Here is a 9,327-nt window from a genome sequence, read left to right on the forward strand (position 1 = left end):
CCCGGCACCTATTACAGTGTTGACAAATGTCGATCGCCACCTTAACCTTGAGCGCCGAACCTGTGCCACGCGTTGTTTCAAGCGCCTTGCTCGTATTTAATCTTGACACCAACTCCATTTTAAAGGTGAAGAAAATGAGGACAAGAGAGTAACTTGCCTTGGAACAAAAGGACGGGGACTCATAATCCTGGTCCAGTCGAATCCCAGAGCTTCAGGCCCTTCATTACCGTGTAATTCTTTCGAATGTACCCTCTGCTGCCTCAAGAGAGCAAGCCGCTTCTTGAACTAACCTGACACGGTGGCCAGCAGCTTGTCCTTGCTTTTCCTTTTTCTCTGCTGTGCTCTTCCTTGTCTCCCTCTCTTACCCTCCCCTCTACTCCCATCTTCTACCCCGCCCCATGTCTGTATGTCTCTCCTTTCTGTCAGGCCACCTCTCCACCTCTCCTTAATCTCTTTCACAAATATTTACTGAGCATCCCCCAAGTGTTGGTGCATCGTGCTAGTCACTTAGAATAAAATAGCAAAAAAAGATAACATTTATTCCTTATTGGAACTTACAGACTGACGAAGGTCAGGGGGAGAAAATAGACAGTTAATACACGAATATAGAACTGCAGATTAAAATAAGAAGGAGGGGTGAGTCAGCGGCACAGATGTAGAACTCATGGCTCTGTAAGGTGGACCCCCGTTCGAAGTTTCCGGTTTGCATTCGGAGACCTTTCTGAGTTTGGCAGGTAAGGGTGTTGATGATCTGGGGCTGGCTGAGGCTGGGAGTGGACCTGATGCGGGTACACCTTTCTGGCTCCGGTCATGGAAGAAATTAATTTTCTTTAAAAAGAAAAGAAACGTGATATTCTGGTTGCCTGTGTTGGGATTCTCACCTAAAGACAAAGATTTTCTGCTTGGCTAAACTTCACTCAGGCTCCTGAGACTTTTCTTAAGCCCATCTGTGCACTTCCTTGTAAAATCTATTGTAGTTTTAGCCAGAAATGTTGCTAAGTCAGTTTGGCAAGAAACTCTTCCAACCCTCCCTCCCCTCAATAACTACTCATCCTCCATATCTGATCAGGTTCCTCTTCCTCTAACATCCCTTACGTATTGTCTGATAATCCTAGCTCATCTTCAACAAGAGTTCTGTTAGGCTGGTTAGCCAAAATCCCACTTACCTGCTGTTCTGTTTTAGTAATTTTCCATCCACTGACACCCCACCCCCACTCCCGCAACCCTGTTCTTGGACTGCAGATTCCCACTTGTCCATGGTGTTTTTGCAACGGAACCCAATCTTTCTCCTGTACTCAAAATCCCATTGACATGATCCCTATACTTGTCAAGATGGTCTTGAATAAAGTAAGCCTTACTGTGTTTCAACAAGTGTCATCTAATAATTTGTTCTTTAAAAATAGTTGAATAGGTGGTGTCAGTGATGGTCTCTGTGCACATTTCTCTTTTCCATTGAAGGTCAAAGGATGATGAGTGGTCAGAGTTGGAGGGGATAGATTGAGCACAGACAGCTTTTGTAAAAGTATTAAGGTAGGACAGCAGATTGGAAGAACTGAGAAGGGCTTTGTGGTTGGAGCAGAGAGTGAAAAGAGGATAAGACAGTAAAGGAACCAAGGGCCAGTTGAAGGCCAACTTAAGAATTTTGGCCTTTGGAGAACTAGTGTTTTCAGGGAATAAAAGAAATGAAGATTGTCTACTGATAATTCAGCCTTCAGCCCCCAGTCTCGAGTGGTATGTCTTTCTCTGCCTCTCTCTTATCCTCATTTTTAGGTAATTTTTCTTTTAAAAAAATTTTTTAAGGTAAAGTATTTCCTTGGCTTTCAGATCCTCCTTTATCTTGCAAATAATCCCCTTTCATCTTCCCCTTTAGGAGAGTCCAGGGACAGGCCTTTAAAAGAAGACTCCTCCATTGCAGCTGAGAATGAGTGGGCCACATGGTTATATTTTGCATTTAAAAAATAACACTAATTTTTCCCCTCTCTCTTATTTCCTTCTTTTTTCTCTCTCTTTCTCTGTTTTCTTTTCCCTCATCAATTTGATGCTTAGCCTCCACACACTGAGTGTCTAGACAGATCTAAGGGAACTGTCTCCAAACATCCAACATGTTGACCCTGAATACTATTACGGTCAACATGATCCTCAATTCCCATTGAATCTGCTACATAAAGGGATTTTTAAAAATGGAATGGCAAAGAGATTGCAGATCACTTCCTCTTTCTCATCCCTGAATGCTCAGATTGAATTTCTAGAAATTAGGAAGAATCATATAACCTATCATATGACTAGAAGTCACTACGAAGGCACAAGGAATATGGGAAACCAAGATATCTCCCTCCCCTAAGGGAAAAGATAACTCTTCTTCACAGACAGTACAATGGAACTCGGAGAAATGTCTGATAAAGGGTTTAGAATATTCATAGTGACAAAGCTGACAGAGATGCAAGAGAAGAGAGACAATGGATAAAGAAAGAGAATAGAGCCAAGAAGTCCCAGAAGGTGAGGAAATTTTTGCATGATCTAAAAGAGGAAATACACACCATAAAAAAGAATCAAACAGAGTTTTAGAGAGGAAGGCTGTAATACAGGAAATCAAAACCTCCTTTGAAAGTATTAAAAGTAGACTAGATCATACAGAAGATTGAATTTCAGATGTAGAAAACAGAATCACTGGCCTAGAAAAATCCACCACAGAGACTGAGAAAATAGTCCAAAAAAAAAAAATGAGAATAATACACAAGAAATACTAGATACCATCAAATGTCCAAACAACTGGGTAACTGGTATCCCAGAAGGTGAAGTGACTAATACGGGCATTGATAATATATTCCATGAAATCTTGGAAGAAAACTTTTCAAACCTAGAGACAGTCAAAAATCCAGACCCAGGAAATACATAGGACCCCAAATAGAATCAACCCAAGAAGATCTTCTCCAAGACACATTATAGCCAGATTGACCAAAAACACAAAGACAATGTACTAAGACTGGCTATGAAAGAGAAACAATGAGTTACCTACAAAGGATACCCCATCAGGCTAACAGTGGACCTCTCATAGGAAACAATGCACGCATGGAAAGAATGGGAAAATATACTCAAAGTGTTGAGTGAAAGACAGTTTCAACCAAGAATACTATACCCAGCAAGATTATCCTTCATATGGAAAGAAAAGACAGGAACATTCTCAGATAAACAAAACCTGAAAGAATTTACCAACACCAGACCAGTTCAAGAAGTTCTCAAGGAAGTGCTATATCAGTAAAACTAAAGTCAGACACACAGAAATGAGAGATAAAAAACATCTGAGAAAATGTCCAAGTTAATAGTAGGGACAAGTCCAGAGTCGAATATTATCTTTCAAAATTTAAGCAGAAATCTTGGACCACAATAGAAGATAAAGTACATGAGACTGAGCTGATGAAATAGAATTTTACAGCTTTTGACTAAAACAAAGCTGATCTTTTTCTATGCTTTGTAGTCCAGAGATAAGGATTTTTGTCTTCTCTTGAATTGTCGACAGGTCCATGTAACTACTATTTGAACAGAATCCTAACCTGCATACTGGCTTTAAGTCTTAATTGCTTAATTCTCTTAACAATTTTTTATTTTGATTTATTAAACTAAAACTGCCTTTCTTGAAATTAAAAAATATAGTAAAAAATACCTGTTTAATGACCACAGTAAGCTATATAGCCTCAGCTAGGTGCTATTTTATAGTATATTTATTCTACTTAGTTTCATGCCTAAAGTCAAACATTTGTTTACAGATATTTATATATCAGCTGAACTTACTATTGAAAGTAGTTAGATCAATTAAGATATTTTGTTAACCAATAAAATGTGGGAAGAAAAAAAGGAATGTAAAGCAACTGCAGATACCAGAGATAGAGTGGGAGGAGGGTGGGAAATGGCAACACAAAATTATTTGTTGCTGATAACATGTTTGACTAAGCCACTATACAGTGTATTCTGGATGAGAAACCGCATTTTGTATACTGTGATGATGTTCAGTGAATGAATGTAAAGTAAATAAATAATTAAACTTTTAAAAATTAAAAAAAGAATTTTTGTCTTTATTCTAAGAGCATTAGATCTTTAAGACATGATCAGATCTATGTTTACAGAGGATTCTGGCTGCAGGAAGATTATCAACTGGGTGAGAGAAGAGGGAGAATAGAAATAGGAAGATCCAGGACCAGCAGTTAGCATAATGGCTGAACTCTCATGTAATCGACCATGGTTTGAATCCTGGACCTGGTGGCTTAAACTCATGCTGGGTACATGTGTGTGCATGCCCAGATTCTGAGAGGAGAATGGAGGAGAAGGGATTGTGGTGTGGCCATCCCCTCTGGGGGGGTGGCGATGATTTCTTGCTTTCTGTCTCTCTGTCCCTCTCTGTCTTTCTGGCAAGTGCACATGCCCTATAGCAAAAACGTCTCCAAAAAAAAAAAAAAAAAAAAGAGAGAAAAGAAAAGAAATAGGAAGATCCTCAGATCAATTCTATGGTCCTAACACGAACGCAGAGCTTCTCAAGTTCAGTACTGTTAGAATTCAGAGCTGATTGGTTGGGGTGTGAGTGGTCTTATCATCTTTAAAATATTTGACAGGATCCCTGTTAGTAGCACCTTCATGGCTGTGATAATTAAAGATGTCTATGGACATTATCAATAAAAGATGTCTCTGGACAATCAAAGATGTCTATGAACATTGTCTATGGAGGGCAAAATCATCCCCAGTGAAAAGTCAATGTATTAAAAAGTTATTAAGATTGTAGGGCCAACCAGTGGTGGTGGTTAAAGTGACTGACTGAGGGATGGGGGCGTGGTTTGAGTCCCTAACCCAATGACTTGAAAATTATGCTAGGGCATGTATCTATGCATGCCCAAAATCCAGAGAAGAGACTTGAGGAGAAGGGATTGTGGTATGGTTATCCCACCTGGGGTGATTTCTCTCCTCTCTCCCACCCCCAGCTTTCTCTGGAGAGCACACATGCCCTATGGCAAAAACTAAAACACAAACCAAAAAAAGTTATTTTAGGGTCAGCCAGTGAGTGATATGGTGGTTAGGTGGGTGGATCTCACATAGCCAATTGCACAGTTCCAGTCCCAGACCTGGGGGCTTGACAAACACTCTGGGCACATAAGCATGCATGCCTAAAATCCCAAGAGAATGGAGGACAAGGGCCATTTTCCCTGGGCGGTACTTTCTCACATTTCCTCTCTTTCTCTGTCTCTCCATTGAGCATTTGCACCCTATAGCAAAACTTAAAAAAAAATAAATAAAAGCTATTTTATAAGGTGAAAATCTGTAAGATTTGGTTATAGACTGATAAAGAGGAGTAAGAGAGAACAAAGAGTCGAAGACACTCTAGGTTTCTGAAGGCCCGGTTAACACAGTCAGAGGTGTGGGGTTCTCCATAGAGGAGGGGGTAGAGAAGGAATGGAGACATGTTTCTCTAAAGAGTTTCTATGCTGACATGTGAGCACCAAGCATGCACAATGCTCAGTGGGAAGGAAACACACACCATTGGCTAACATCCCATGGTTATGAGTCACGGAGAAAAGTCAGCTTTACTCCCTTTGTACTTTAAACCCTATCGCCATCTTCTCGCTTCTTTTCTTACCTATGTTTTGACCAAGCCTCTTCCCCTGAGCACATACTTTTAACCACAACCTAAGCATTTTAAAAATTTCTTGCCTGTGATTATTTTCTTAAGTTAATTTCTTCAGAGAGAGAGAGAGACCCCAAACAGGGTCTTCATGTAGCAATCTACCCCCAGCCTCAGCCAGTCAGGATCGTAAGTGTGTATGTGTACTTGGTACTGATAAATTTTTTTTTTGAGAGGTTTTTGCTATAGGGCATGTGCGCTCGCCAGACAGACAGACAGAGACAGAGAGACAGAAAGCAAGAAATCACCCCCCGGGGGGATGGTCACGCTGCAATCCCTTCTCCTCCATTCTCCTCTCGGCATCTTGGGCACGCACGCACACGCAGCCGGCGTGAGTTTTAAGCCACCGGGTCCGGGACGCGAACCGCGGTCGACTATGTCCAGCGACATAGCCACTACGCTAACCGCAGGTTCCCGGTACTGAGAAATTTTAGAAAAATGGAGGAACCAGCAGATGGCATAATGATTACATCATTGGACTCTCACATGACTGACTGTGGTTCGAATCCTGGACCTGGCAGCTTGAAACTCATGCTGGGCGCATGTGTATCCATGCCCAAAATCCCAAGAAGAGAATGGAGGAGAAAGGATTACAACATGACCTGGGAGGTGAGTAATTTCTCTCTCTGTCTCTCCAAAGAGCACACATGCCCTATAGCAAAAATCTGTTAAAAAAAGAAAAAGAAAGTGAAATGGAGATCTTCCCATATGGCTTCAGAGTTTTAGGCATTGCCTTATGGCTGTGTTGCCATGGCTGGTCATCCTGAGCAGTTTGAAGGCAGCACCAGAGAAGAAAGTGAGGAGGCCAGTCCTGTGCTGCTCCCAAAGTAAGCGGCTGGTAGATAGTGTGAGGTGGGTAGTAAGTGTGGGCTCTGAGAAGAGATACTAGCTGGGACTGAAATCAGTCATGAACTTGGGAAGGTGAACTTCCCCTGAGCTAGAGCAAAAGGAACTGAATAAAATAAAATTGAAGAGGCAGTCTTGGTTGTATCTTATTCCTTGAAACCTTGCTCTGGGGTATAAATGAAAAGAGAAGTCTCTAGTTGGGTTTCTGGGGATACCCATGGCCAATATTCAAGATGAGACACACCATGTCAGCTTACGGAAAGATGAATGGTCTTTCTTAGTCTAAAAGGGGAAATAGAGATCATTCTAGAAAATTCACTGAAAATAGATCAGTAAAATCTGTTCTAATCTCACTCTGAAAGTACTATGGATTTAGAAATAAAATCTGAAAATTAATAATAATAATTTTTAAAAGTCTGAGACCCTCAAGCTTTTTCTCTAATCAGTGATCCTGAGAGGAGACTTGAACTTTCTAGGGTGATCGCCAGTGTGGTTCACCATTTTTATCTTTATTAGAGTTATTTTTAGTGCTAGAGGATACATGCATGTATATGAGAGAGAGACAGAAAACATGCCCCAGTGGGGTCTGGTCATGCCACAATCCTTTTTCCTCCAATTCTTCATCATATCAGGATCCTGGGTACATGCATAAACTTGCTTGGAGTGTTTTTCCAGTTGTTGGGAATTGGGACTCAATCCTGGTTCAGCCATGTGGCACCCCGCTTTCTCTACACTATGCTTGCAGTGCCAAACCATTGTACTACAGGACTAGCACTTCCCCATTTTCAGAGAGTGTCCTACTCCTCTCAACCCCCTCCTCTCCTTGCAAATGCTTCCCTATTGTGATGGGAGGTAGCTACTTACTCTAGGGCAACTGACTTCTTTTAAAGAAGTGATGATTACAGACCACAATTTATCAAACTCCTATTATGTGTCAGGAAATTGATAAAAGTGGGATCTTTCATCGACCATGGTACATTGGCAACAGAGACTCAGAGATAGAAGGGTGAAATTCAAGTTTGCACCTTAGTTAGTAGAGGAGTTGGGTTCAAATCTGGGTCTCCTGCCTCTAAAGTCTATGTCTTCTACACAGGTTTGCTCTCTACTCTGCTCCCTTCATCCACTCATGTTTGTATAGTAACAGCTCACTTTTATTAAGCTGCTATGCTGTGCCTGGCATTTTCCATATAAAACACGTATTATATTATCTCTGTTGTATAAATAGGGAAAACAGAAAAGTTAAGATTTTTGCCTAAAGGTTCACAACTTACAAATGGAGCTGAAATTTTAATTGTCTTAATGAGCCTTTTTTTCCAGGAGATGTGCAGATATGCTGTTGGAGTGAGAATCACTGAGTGTCATCAGCTCAGCTGTCACCTATTGCTTTCAGCCGCCACCAGAGGCCTGGCAGCAGGAGATTCACCTGCCTGAGTCTTAAGGCAGGACTTGAAGTGCAGGTCAGCTTCAATGACACAACCACAGTTGTGAAAGTTAGAGAGTTGTTTTAGTAGTTACAGACTCTGGGAGAGGAATGCACAACATGCCTGGAGGCCTCTCCCATAGGGAGATAAGGGAGAGGGGAGAAAGGGGAAAGAGGCCACCAGTTATATACATTGTGGAGAGGAGTGTAGGTAGCTTTGAGTTCACAGGCAAATGCCTGAATGGTCTATTTAAAGGAAGTAGTGGAGGGCTAGCAGGTGGCAAGGTGGTTAGAGGCACTAGACTCCCACATGATTGATCACAGTTCAAGTCCCAAACCTGGCACCTTGTTTTCTCACTTTCCCTCTCTCTCTGTTCAAATTAAAATAATAATAATTGAAGCTAAAGAAAATAATTCTTTTCTTATTTTTTATTTTTTGCTATAGGGCATGTGCGCTCACCAGAAAGACAGAGAGAGACAGAGAGACGGAAAGCAAGAAATCCCCCCGCCAGGGGAGATGGCCACGCCGCAATCCCTTCTTCTCCATTCTACTCTCAGGATCTTGGGCATGCACGCACACACGCCCAGCATGAGTCTAAGCCACAGGGTCGGGGACTCGAACCGCGGTTGACTACATGGGAGTTCAGTGACATAGCCATTACGCTAACTGCTGGTCTCAGAAATTTTTTTTTTTTTTAAAGGAAGTAGTGGAAAACTGGAAGCTCAGTCTGGTATGAAGAGAGCACCCTAAGTCTTATCTCTCTGGCCTCTCATCTAAGCCACTTGGGTGGAGTATAACACTGGAAACTAGGTCAAGGGTGCTGAACCCTGCCTGAGAAAGTTAAAAGTGTTTAAAAATAAATCCCGCAACATGAAATTATTGGCATCATTATACTTGGAAATTGTAAAGTTAATTGGACATTTAATTTGAAGTGAACATTTTTCTGGGAAAGAAAGATATATAAGAAATCTTCCATAACCTCCAGAAGTTTTATAATAGATAATATGGGAAGAGCTTTTAGTTTTACAGAGATCTTGGGCCTGTTAGTAAAAAACGTCTGAATTATTTTGTGCATTTATTTAAAAAAATATTTTTAAGTTTGCTACAGAGCGGTGTGCTTGCCAGAGAGACAGAGAGACAGAAGGAAAGAAAGAGAGAGAAAGAACACGAGAAAGTACCCCAAGGGGGATAACCATGCTGCAATTCCTTCTCCTCTCTTCTCCAGATCTTGGACATGTGTGCACATGCACCCGGTGTGTTTTTCAAGCCCCTGAGTTTGGGTCTCAAGCTGTGCATTTTGCTATGTGGGATCCAGCTGCCTTCACCACCATACTACTTGGCTGGCCCAGTTTTGTGCATTTAATCTAACAGATTTAGACTTCATTTTCAAGCTTC

The sequence above is a fragment of the Tupaia chinensis genome, unplaced genomic scaffold (assembly GCF_000334495.1).
Source record: "Tupaia chinensis unplaced genomic scaffold, TupChi_1.0 Scaffold144255_1, whole genome shotgun sequence".
Taxonomy (NCBI): domain Eukaryota; kingdom Metazoa; phylum Chordata; class Mammalia; order Scandentia; family Tupaiidae; genus Tupaia; species Tupaia belangeri.